Below are 12,090 nucleotides of genomic sequence, written 5' to 3'. Positions count from 1 at the left end.
GCTTGGTTTAACTGAGCCTGCCAATATGACAGAAGGTGGGGTTTGCACCATTGGTTCGAATACACCAGACAAGATCAGTGCAGAAAAGTATTTGAATCCAAAACAATTACGTATTTGACCCAGGTCTGTATACCCCATTGCAAGAAGCACATCTATCTAGTAACTTTGTCAACTGGGTTAAATAACAGGTTAATTTGAACTAGGTTCATCCCTCATGTTACCTAATAGTAAAATTCAGTTTGCTTTTAGGTCAAAATGGTCTCACAGAATTTTTGTTATTGTGGATAACAACCTGGCAACATATTGAGTTATATTCAAAACAGAGGCTAAAATATAAATTTGGTGAAGTTACGACTAGACTGGTTACTCTCTACAGTCATTCATGGACATCAAGCTGACTATGCTTGAGTTGGCAGTGGTTGAATGGATCTCTTAAGCCGCGTTTCCACCAAAATTACCCGGAACTTTCAGTCCCAGGAACTACTTTACCAGGAACTAAAAGGTTCCTTCAGCCAATGGTTGTCTGCGTTTCCACCGGGGTCTAAAGTACCGCGAAGATTAGGCAAATTAGCCCACTGACGTTGTCGTCGGTCCATCTGTCATATGATTTCTTCTGTAACCCCATACTACCACCGAAGTAGCCTACATTATTTTCTAATAACCGGGACAGCCCGGAGGGGTTTATTCCACATATATACAACGGGTTACCAACAATGACTATATATGGTTACTTTTGTATTTATTGATTTTCATATATCCTCTCAAACACATTCATTAACAGCAGAAAACATGCACACGTTGTAAACAATTTGCTGTTTTATTACTTTCTCGTCGTCAATTCCATATAGGCTAATCGCAAAATGACAAGAATAGAACGAAAACTCGGACTTGCGTGAAAATGTAAATTAGTAGTGGTACAGCCACCGTTTGCTTTCCTTCGAAGTTACTGCTAGCCGAGCAGCGAAGTGTGCCCTCCAGATGCGAACCATGCACCATAAATGAGTCCATAGTCTTCCTGGTCTTTTCGTGGAATTGAAAAATGGCAGTAAAGTTGAGTAAAATTACGGCAGTCTGAAAAAGCTAAAGGGAAGATTACTAGAATTAACCTGTTATTTTACCCGGATAAAAAGTGCGGAAGGTGATTTCCAGTTTGCTTGTACTGTATCACCAACCCGGATAAAAAGTGCGGAAGGTGATTTCCAGTTTGCTTGTACTGTATCACCAATGTTAATTATGCAGAACTACCGCATACCTCACATAACTGTATCAAACGTTTTGAGTCAATTACAACGGGCTAACAAAGAAAATCCGGAAGAAAATATTCAGCAACCGAATTAATCCGTTTGAATGTTTTGGTAGCCTACGTAATATGCTGTCCCAGCACGAATGCTTAGCATTTTATAAAACGAATACTAAAGCAAGAAAAGAACAGAAGAGCACACGTTATAATTCCAAGACGTTGACAGGCTATAACCAAAAGTAGGCTACTGCGCCGCATAACATACAAGTTTGATTTGAAGTTATTATGAAAATTAATTGGTTTGCCGCTGCATATTTTCAAACATGGCGGGTAATGGCGGAAAATAAATACAACACAAATGCTACGAGTACTCGACCAATCAGAAATGTTCAGCGCTGCAAGCTCCACCCAAAAGGTTCCTGTACTTTCGGAAAGTACTACCCCCCGAGCAGGAACGTTTTGGGGGGTAAAACAAAGCCCCCAGAACTAAATTTAGACCCTAGTTCCTGCGGTGGAAACGCACTGAGTTCCTCAAAAGGTTCCTAGTTCCGGGGTATAGTTCCTGCGGTGGAAACGCGGCTTTAGATGAGATGTCATTTGGAGATAATTAACACTGTTGCAATTCTGATATTGCAACAGATGGCTTGCTAGCAAATTACGACAAAAAAATCATCATTGTCCATGTTTGTTTTACTGAGTCAGACTGTCGATGCTCATTAATTTAGAATAAGGATTGAATTTTTGCTGGTGCTGCTTCAAAGCCAAGCCTATATGGAAAAATAATGTACACCTCCCAGCCAATCAGAATTGAGTACTCAGCCAAGCCATTTCATAAAATGTAATAAATAAATAAATAAATAAAAATTAGACCTACTTTTTTTTTTTTTAGTTTTCTGACATAAGTCTGTCTTTAACAGAAAGAAATTAAATCAATAAGTCAAGATTCAATCAGCAGTTGTAATTTATTATGGGTCACTGATAAGCTAAAGTCTTAGGCTTTTTTATTCATGAAAATTGTTTGTTTTATTTTTATTTTATCTTATGTTATTTTAGTTATGGAGAAATTGTCAGTATCCAAAAAAGGCTGAGTTCAGTGAAAGTTGAGTTTCATTTTGAAGAGTATTTTATTTTACTCTTTAAAGAGCATTTTAAAGAGTAACTGCACGCACTGTTTCATCCTGCCTCCGTCTACTACACTACTTTGAAAAATGCTTTCTGGGGTGGGTGGAGTAGGAGTGTCCATCTCATTTCCATAAAGTATTCTCTGTTCAAATGAATTTGTACAGCATAGCTGTGCCTGGCTCATTAAACTCAAACTGTCAAACGAGGTGTTGCAGATCAAATATTAATCAAGATTCAGCAATTACATGGCCTATTTCTCACCTCAAATGTGTTTAAATATTTTAATGGACTGTTAATTGTAAAATTAAAAAGTTGAGCAGGACTCCATTCTTCTCTGGTTTGAAAACACTGGCCCAAAACCAATCTAGCCAATCAGATTCCAGCAGTGTGCAAGTGTATTAAAAAGTAAACACAGGTGATGACAATTTTCCCACTCGATGTCTTGATTGACATCTACATAATGTAGCAGTACCCCCAAAAAGGTACTCTGTCATCAGGATTGGGGCAGGGCCAGAGTTTTTTCAAACCTTTGAGGGCCACACCAAGACCTTTTCTGCCAGTTTATTTATTTATTTTTTTTTGCTAAATGTTCAAACAATGGAATGGATTAAAATATTATAAAGTAGGCATTCAAACATGTTTACAGCTTTAAAAAAAAAGTGATCAAGGGTGTAATTACTCTTTAAAAAACTGGTTAATGTGGGAATTCTCCTCCCCAGAGAGGAGGGGGCAGTCTGTAAAGCTGGTTTTATGAAACAAATCACTGAATAGGAAAACAAGGTAGCCTAATTGAACCCCTAACCCCCCACCCCGCCTTCCCCCACCTGGAGCCACACAGAGATGTTATTTGAGATGCCGGACCACAGCTTCCAGGTTCGCTGTTACTGTACCTGCTGTGACACTGAATATTTCTCCTTATCTTCCAAACCTGATGACGCCGCCTCTCAGAAGCCCTGTCCCGTCCTTGCTGCAGCAGATAAATCACAACGCCGCATTAGCGCTGACTATTAACTAATGAGGCCACTCAGCATCCATTAGCATATTAATGAAGGAAACGGCTTCCCTTTGCACTTACCCTCCCCTGGTGTCATGTCTCGCCTCACGCCAGTTAGATTTTCCACTGGGTTTCCCTCCCTGTAGAGAGAAAAGGACGACGACAGCAAACGCCAGCACTGCTCACTTGGTGGTGAATGCAGACAGTGTAAAGTAATGACGTATCGAAGGTGAAAACCCCAAATAGCGCTGATCTTACACCTCAGATGTCTGACCTTGCTTCATAATAATCGTAATCCCCTGATTTCCTTCAAATAGAAGTCCAGGATTACATAAGCAGACCCACAATACATTAGACAGCTCATAATACTGTTTGTGTGCCAAACCTGTTCATTAAACCAGCCCCTGTAGTGTCCTTGTGTTAGGAAAGTGCAGGGGTTAACCCCTTCACACAAGCCCCCTGGTGGCCGGCACACTGGTGTGCTGAGATTGCACAACTACCAGACAACAACAATGCTGAATACAGAGTTGCTAGGTGCCACCATTTTGACATAGGTCATCAATTTAATGAGCATTCCCTCCCTGCAGTGTCATCTGTAACTATACTACTCCTTAAGCATGGTACACTGAACAATAGCGTCCTTCTGGGAGTTCATTAAAATATTATTTCATCAACAAAAACTCGTATTCCATCATAGCAACAAGAAAAACCCAACGATAGCCTGAAAGTATGCCAATACTGCCGTGCTCACTGAATAGTGTAATAAACAAGAGGGGTTTTTGTAGAATTATACCACATCATTCTGGTATCAGTATCTGCGACTTGGTTGCTTAATGCACAGCATTGTGCATTCAACCGGAACATTACATGGCAATATATAAGCACTTATTGTGACTTAATAGTTTTTTCCTTCTTTTTTTTGGAAGATTTTCTTTTTTTTTTTTTTTTTGCCAGATTTGACTAATTTTAGAGCAAATTCTTAGGGGTGTGGGTCAGAAGAACAGGAAGCATGAAGTCTAGCTAGGATATATACAAACATGTATGTTTTACGGTTTGTAATATTTCAATTATTTACATTGTGTCATTTTTGATATTGTTATATTTGCATTGGTCATAAGAGACAACTGTTAGCCTTTGCTAATAATACTCAGCACGTATTCGTATTTGGGATTAACTAACAACCCTAGCTGGTAGTATGGAATGAAAATGACATAGAAAATATTGTGTGCTGATATGTGCTAGATGAATGTAAAATTACCCTTGGAGTGATCATAATAATGATGTGTCATCCCATTTCCATGCAACAAAAGATAATTATGATACTGTGAAGTACAGGAAAAATTTGGAAGTGTGAATGATTACATATTTAGGTTTGTGTATCACATTGTGTCACAATTATTATTCAATGTGATATCAATGTTTCATCTTAAATCATCACAAAGGGATACATTTCTGTGCTTCATAATGGACAAAAACAATGAATTCATTTTGGAAGCAATTTTGGATAGGTTTTTGGACCCGTAGATATCTTAGACTCCTATGCTGACGAAAAGATAATAAATCTCACTTGAAAAAGATGCAAGTTTCACGAGTCAAAACAGTTGATTTCAATAAAAATATATGATTATGTTATAACTTACAACAATGCTTAGTCTAGATATTTTGGATAGATTTGGAGACACTAAGGACCAGAGTACACTGCTTACTTTTTCCACATATCGACCTCAGATGTTGCATGCTTGTGGTCATGGGGTTTATGATCCAGGACATTATGATTCAGCAGCTTTACCTGCTATATATGATCTCTCAGTATTTCAAAAAGATAATTGCATGAGTGGCACTTTATTTCTACCTAATCAAACCTTATTAATCAAATCGATTTCTTATTAATCAAATCTAATCTAAGTTAGTATTGTAAATGGTACACGTGTCTTGCTTCATTTAAGCCATTTTCCAACTCTCTGCTATGCTCACATCTGGAGTTATAATGTCTTAAATAGAACACCCACTACATGGGTGAGAATTGGTCAGATTTGGCATCTGTGCAAAGGAGTTAACCCTTGCATTTCATTCACTGATTACCAAATCCCATCTGTTCTGCTGCTAGTAGCTTTGAATGCAGGCATTGCTTTTTATTTTAAATCTGCCATAACAGGATCCTATAGGCTTCTGCACTGCCTGTGGAGTTGAAAATTAGGTGCCATGCTCTTTAGCAGGAATCTGAAGGTCAGGAATATATAATGTCCAGCCCCCCCCACCCTTATCCGTTTCCTGCTGTCTGAAAAATAACCCTATCAATGCAGGAAGATTTGCAGCTGATGTGCTATCCCCGCCCCCAGCTAGGCACAAGGCACATATTTCACGAGCAGAAGAGGGAGATTTGACAGAATGTGTGGGCTTGAGAAATGTAGGAATAAGATTAAACACGGGTGCCAAACCTCACAACAAAGTAAATGGATCTGACACTGAGGGGGGGAGAGGCAAGCAAAAAAAAATGACACTGAAATGTGTGTTATGCAGATCTTATTCAAATATTCATTTATCTGGGATCCAATTAATTTCCCTGCTTTAATTGAATATGAATTTCTCTCTTCGCTTATTTTTTTTTCTGGTAGACTGTTCATGGTCTTTAAAAGATGTGTAAATGTGTCTAGCTGAGTACTGGAGTGAGTTCAAGGTAAATTTTCATGTAAAATGCAAACTTTCTGGGCAAGGCTGTGGCATCGAGACAGTCTGCTTTGCAACCCACCAAGGTTCCTGAATTCATGGAGAAGGCATCCTCTGAAATTCAGCACTCAGTCAGGGGAAAATCGGCTGCTGAATGAAATATTACCCCCCCCACCTCCACCACCACGAAAATCTGAAATGCCTAATCAGCCAGACATGATAGACTTACTAAGAATCATTATTTTTTTATTTAGATTATTTTTTTCAAGTGACTGAAGAGCTTCTCATTATTCATAAGAAAGAAGACACAAGTGCTGACTTAAATGTACAACTCAGAACTGTCACTGTCATGATGACCGTGAACTGGGGAAATTTAGCAAATTTGTGGGGGGATACCGCATACAACATATATTTAATTTTAGTAGTATATCTGTGCTGAACTTGCCATATACAAGCCCCAAACCCAAACGCAGCATGGAAGCACTCAATCGATCTGATTGGGGATGGGGGGGGTGGGGGGGGGGTCAATCACAGAGTGGAACCCTGTGAACCCTGTGGCTGATTTTCTAAGACTGGCGAAGTACAATCTAAAAAGAACACTGCAGAAGTGACCTTGACCAAGGAGAAAGCAAAGCCTTCAGACATAGCTCTGAAAAAGCACTAGTTTTTTTTTCCTGAAAGCTTTCAGTGGATTCCTTATTTTATGGACATGTCTCAAAAAGGTTCCGGTCCGAACACAAAAGCTGGCGGTCGTGAGTCCGATTCAAACAGATGAAACCTCTCAGACAAGGGAGCATGTCCAGGCTGCATTTCTGTCTGTCTGACTGTCTGCCTGTCTGTCGGTCTGTCTATCTGCCCACCTGTCTGTCTGCCTGTCTGTCTGTCTGCCCGCCTGTCGGTCTGTGTCTGCCTGTCTGTCTGTCTATCTATCTACCTGTGTCAGTGAGGGCCAAAGACCTTCTCTGCAGGTGGAGGGCTCATATTGCAATGCGTGTCTGCTCACAGCACTGTAGTCTTCACGGTTACTAGGGTGAAGAAGAACTGAACTCAGGAGTGCTCAAGGAAATAAAATAAACAAGTGTGTCCAAATGACAAATCATACGTGTTGGTTTTCAGGTTGATCCAGGTGCTACTATAGGAACCTTTAGATGTGAGCATTGCAACCACTGCTAGAATATAATTCAAGTGAAAAGCTTTTTGCATATGAGAACAAATGAAGTTTTGTTTATATGCTTTCCTTTATTAACTGCAATACCAACTGTGTAGTTTACCACTTAGTACATTACATCACAGGCATTTAACAGACATTTATCCAGTGACTTATACAACTTTTTACATAGCATTTACATAGGCCAGCTCCATACCCAGAATACTACACTGCTGCCCAACTGGCTTATACCCGTGCAACTAGTTTTATATAGGCAGAACAGCAAGAAAACTAAAGGAGAGGACTGCAGAACACAAGTATGCTATCAGAACACGTGACATGGATTATCCAATGGTAAGATATTTTAAAAACATATGAATTCAGAATTACAAAAAGTGGAAGGTATTACAGTAATAAACAAACAAATCTGGGGTGGAGATACATTGAAAAGACTCTGACAAACAGAGACTTTCTGGATTCATAAATTTAAAGCTATGCAAATCTTAGTTTAAATGATGAAATTGATTTCAGACCATTTTTATATGAATTGTGACCCATTCATATGTGTATGAACCGTTTTATATGTTGAGCTGTTAATATTGTAACCTTGGCAGTAATGTGTGATTGGTATCCCGTATGACTGCACAATGATAACCTATCTTCATGGTTTAATTATTATATTGCAGTAGATATCCGGCCTCGTGTGTTAATAGGTCAGAACCAGATCTTCTTATTGTTACCTATGTAGTAGATGTTTTTAATTGACAAGGGACTATTGGCTTGGCATAACTGATAATTGACAACTCAGAATTGCCTATTTGTCAATTATCTATATATCCTTAGCCAGGCATTGGTCTGTGCTCTGATGAAGACTCTCGGGCACTGGGCTGTGCTCTGATGAAGACCCTCAGGCATTGGGCTGTGCTCTGATGAAGACTCTCAGGCATTGGGCTGTGCTCTGATGAAGACTCTCAGGCATTGGGCTGTGCTCTGATGAAGACTCTCAGGCGTTGGGCTGTGCTCTGATGAAGACTCTCAGGTATTGGGCTGTGCTTCTCAGACACTGGGCTGTGTTCTGATGAAGACTCTCAGGCACTGGGCTGTGCTCTGATGAAGACCCTCAGGCACTGGGCTGTGTTCTGATGAAGACCCTCAGGCACTGGGCTGTGTTCTGATGAAGACTCTCAGGCACTGGGTTGTGTTCTGATGAAGACTCACAGGCATTAGGCTGTGCTTCTCAGGCATTGGGCTGTGTTCTGATGAAGACTCTCAGGCACTGGGTTGTGTTCTGATGAAGACTCACAGGCATTAGGCTGTGCTTCTCAGGCATTGGGCTGTGTTCTGATGAAGACTCTCAGGCATTGGGCTGTGCTCTGATGAAGGCTTCTTGCTGAAACACATAGGCCGCATGTTTGTACTGCTGTTTCTACTCTCTGTGTGTTCATGCCACAATAATAAAGGCCTTTTAAAGTAGTTATGCCATGTCATTATCATTTTGCTTCTTGCTGTTGGTAATCGTTACCAGGATGAACTCATGTAAAAGTTAGCTTTAAAATAAAAAGCAGAATGATTTACAGAGGTCTCCTTCTCCCCCCGTATTTTATGAATGGTGTGTCTTTGCTGCAACTGATCAGCATGATTAAGCACTTTTTCCCCAGTGTGATTCTTCCTAGCCGGGCTGTCACGTTGGACCTAAATGGTTTCAGGAGAAAGACACAGCGCTTATCTATTGTGGCGTGTGGCAGATCACATTGTGGTGGTCTTCGGGTGGATAGATGGCAGCGCAGGGCCTCCCAGTCTCTTCGTCCTCATCATCATCACCATTAACTAATTACATTTTTATCCACTGTTCAGCGAGCAGGGGAAGATTAAGAGCAGGAAACAGGCCTCTGTGTTTGATAGCTTTGCTCCGAGAAGTGAAAGTTAAAGAGAGAAGCCATTTGTCTGGGGCAAGTGTCTGTCCTGAATTATCTGAGCATAACAAATGAGACATGGCAATTATTTTAGAGACTGAGGCCATACATCACCTGTACAAGAGAATGAAAGGCATGTTTTCTAGCCCATGGGGTTTTGTGGGATACAAACAAATTAAAGGGATCACTCACCCAAAAGCAGAATGTTATTCACTCATTTTTCTTGCCTCGTGATCATTCTTTTTGGCCCAAAATGACACTTTTTTCCAGATTTGATTAATCAATCACAAGAGCTTCAGAAGAAAATCGTGAAACTTGCTCTAAAATTGTGAACACCAAGAAATCAAACAAATTCTAACTTTTGCAAACATGAGTCAGTCAGAGGTTGTATGCGAAATTACAACCAAATGCATTCATCCATCTAAATGAAAAAGTTGGAGTACGTTTACACAACGACATATAAACTGTGCTGTAAACGCAGACGCCATGGTGTGTGGGTGTGCGTGCGTGTGTGTGTGTGAGTGAGTGAGCGAGTGAGTGAGCGAGTGAGCATGTGTGTGTGTGTGTGTCCGTGTATGTGAATATGTGTGTTTGTGTGTGTGCGCGTGTGTGTGTGTGTGAGTGAGTGAGTGAGTGAGTGAGTGAGCGAGCGTGTGTGTGTTCCCATTTTCTTCTGAAATTTAATTTTAAAACATGTACATGTATTTTTTAAAAATATTTTAAAACTGTTTAACTTAATATATCATATAATCCAATAAAATTTCATTTTCATATGCATTTAATGTTCACACAACATGAAACTGCTTGAACAATGAAGGTGTTCATTTGCAGTGAACTGACATTTTCCTGACTCCTGACAAGATGCTGAAGACCTTTCAGAGACGCACCGTGTGCATGTGGGGAACTTTTTGTGGGAAACGGTATTGGGCTAATGAGGGACTTGTCCTACTTAGACAGTGCCCTCTGTTGGTCTCATTACTGATAAATACCATTGAATCAACAGGGTTTAAACTTAAACCTTTAAAGACTTCGTCATCTGAGGTATCCCCTCAGCAATAGGCTATGGATCTGGTATCATGCGGGTTAAATATTCAATGTTTTCAGCCATTGAGATACATGGCATCATTTGCCTACAGTTCCCAGCAAGCTACACACTACTCAGAACCTCATTATTCCTAAAAGCTTATTTGTTGATGAAAATGTTCAGTGCATAGCATGCCATTCTGATTACATCCATTGAGAAATCTTTGGAACTGCTAGTTAGCCAGCCTATTAAGTGTGCAATTACATATGACAATATGTGTTGAACAGACATTAGTATATTAATATACATTCTAAAATTTCTTTATCCAAGGGACGTTTTACAGTTAAAAATGTCATGGTTTTTCAGGTGGGTGTCTTCTTACCTGAGGAGCGTGGGCTGCAGTACTTCCTGCTTTGAGTTAATTGGCTGACTCCCTCTCCAGGGGGGCCCCGGAATCTGAATGCCTGAGATCCGCTCTGCTGTCACATTAGGTTTTGGTAACTGGGATATCAGCAGAGTCTGGCAGCTATCCCCATTTCGAAAAACCACCCGAAACATTTTAAAAAGAATATTGCAAAAACAAAATCAATGGCCGTTGATCTCCTTGCTTAGAGCGCCACAGTCTCCATCGGCCCCATACGTTGAGCCTTTCCCTTTATTGCCTGGGTTTGGTAGTCTAAGTGTTCAGGCCCAGAACCAGCTCCCCAGCTGCTTCTCAGTCTGAAAGTGGAAAGCAAAGATCGCTGCTGTTGTCCAGATACCACTTAATGATAGCGTTTGTCCGTCAGCCCACTCCGAAGCTCGGCTCTATTCTTAGCTGCCCAGCCCACCCACTTAGGCCTGAGTCGAGACTTCCACCAGTCCACAGAGCTTCCCGGGGAGAAACGCAATAGCCCCTTTATACCTGTAGCCATAGGCTCGCCGAACTCTAATATCTAGGCTCGCTAATGGCTTTTGACGTTTTATATAGCGTGTGTATTGCGAATGCCTGTCACCGTTGCTGTACTGTGTTGACCTTTTACGTTTTTATCCGTGGCTGCAAAGAGATTATATAAATGTGTTTAAATATCAGGATAATAAAGATTTAAATGAAAGGTGAGCAACGGGCAGCTTGTTAGGTCCAGCTTCTCAGGTCAGTTCAAGCTGTGTGAAAATACGGTTAAAACCAGACGTGTGTGGAGTTTAACCCCAACAAGCTGTATAAAGTGCCAAAAATGTATGATTTTTACCATTATAATCACTGGCACTGCTATTGTTGAGGTGCCCCCTAGGATTTCGGGGGCCCTAAACAATTCTGTGGGATGCTGTCGAGCGGGGAGGGGGGGTTTGGGGTGGGTAAAATCCAACTGCATAGAGCGTTTATGCCACGGGCCAGCCCTGATTATGGTCTACTGAATGCTATAAACTCCTAATGTAATAAAAATTACAGAATGTAAGGCCAACATATTTCCTTGTTTTTTGAATGTTAATACTTTTTCTTCCCTGTCTGTTGAAGCCCTACTTTACCAGTATGCTTGATTTGCATAAGGTTGGATAAATTAAATAAAACACACATGCGTGCGCACAAATATGCACACACAGAAAAAATATGCATGTACACACACAAACCCATGTACACACACACACACATTCAGCAGGTTTAACCACTAGCTTCATCATTTGATGTTTTAGTAACACATTTGAACTGCATGGCATACTGCATAGTACTCTCGTAAGCATAACTTAAAACAGGTCAGAAGGAGCTGTGTCATAGCGTAGAAAATCATTATTTGAATGGGGTATTTTGAATCTGTTTTGAAAAATTAGCCGCACATATTATGACATCGGTTTGAAGCTGTAATATACGGTTATACCTGGTTATGACAGGTGTTTTGTAATACTTATAGTACCTTTATGGCATAAGGTTCAAATAAATTGTTACCAACATTTTAATTTTAAAGATGTCAAAGACATCTACAGACATTTAAATGGGAGCTGTTCAGT

This window comes from Anguilla anguilla, chromosome 13, assembly GCF_013347855.1.
Source record: "Anguilla anguilla isolate fAngAng1 chromosome 13, fAngAng1.pri, whole genome shotgun sequence".
NCBI classification, from domain to species: Eukaryota; Metazoa; Chordata; class Actinopteri; order Anguilliformes; family Anguillidae; genus Anguilla; species Anguilla anguilla.
This window is presented reverse-complemented; position numbering follows the sequence as displayed.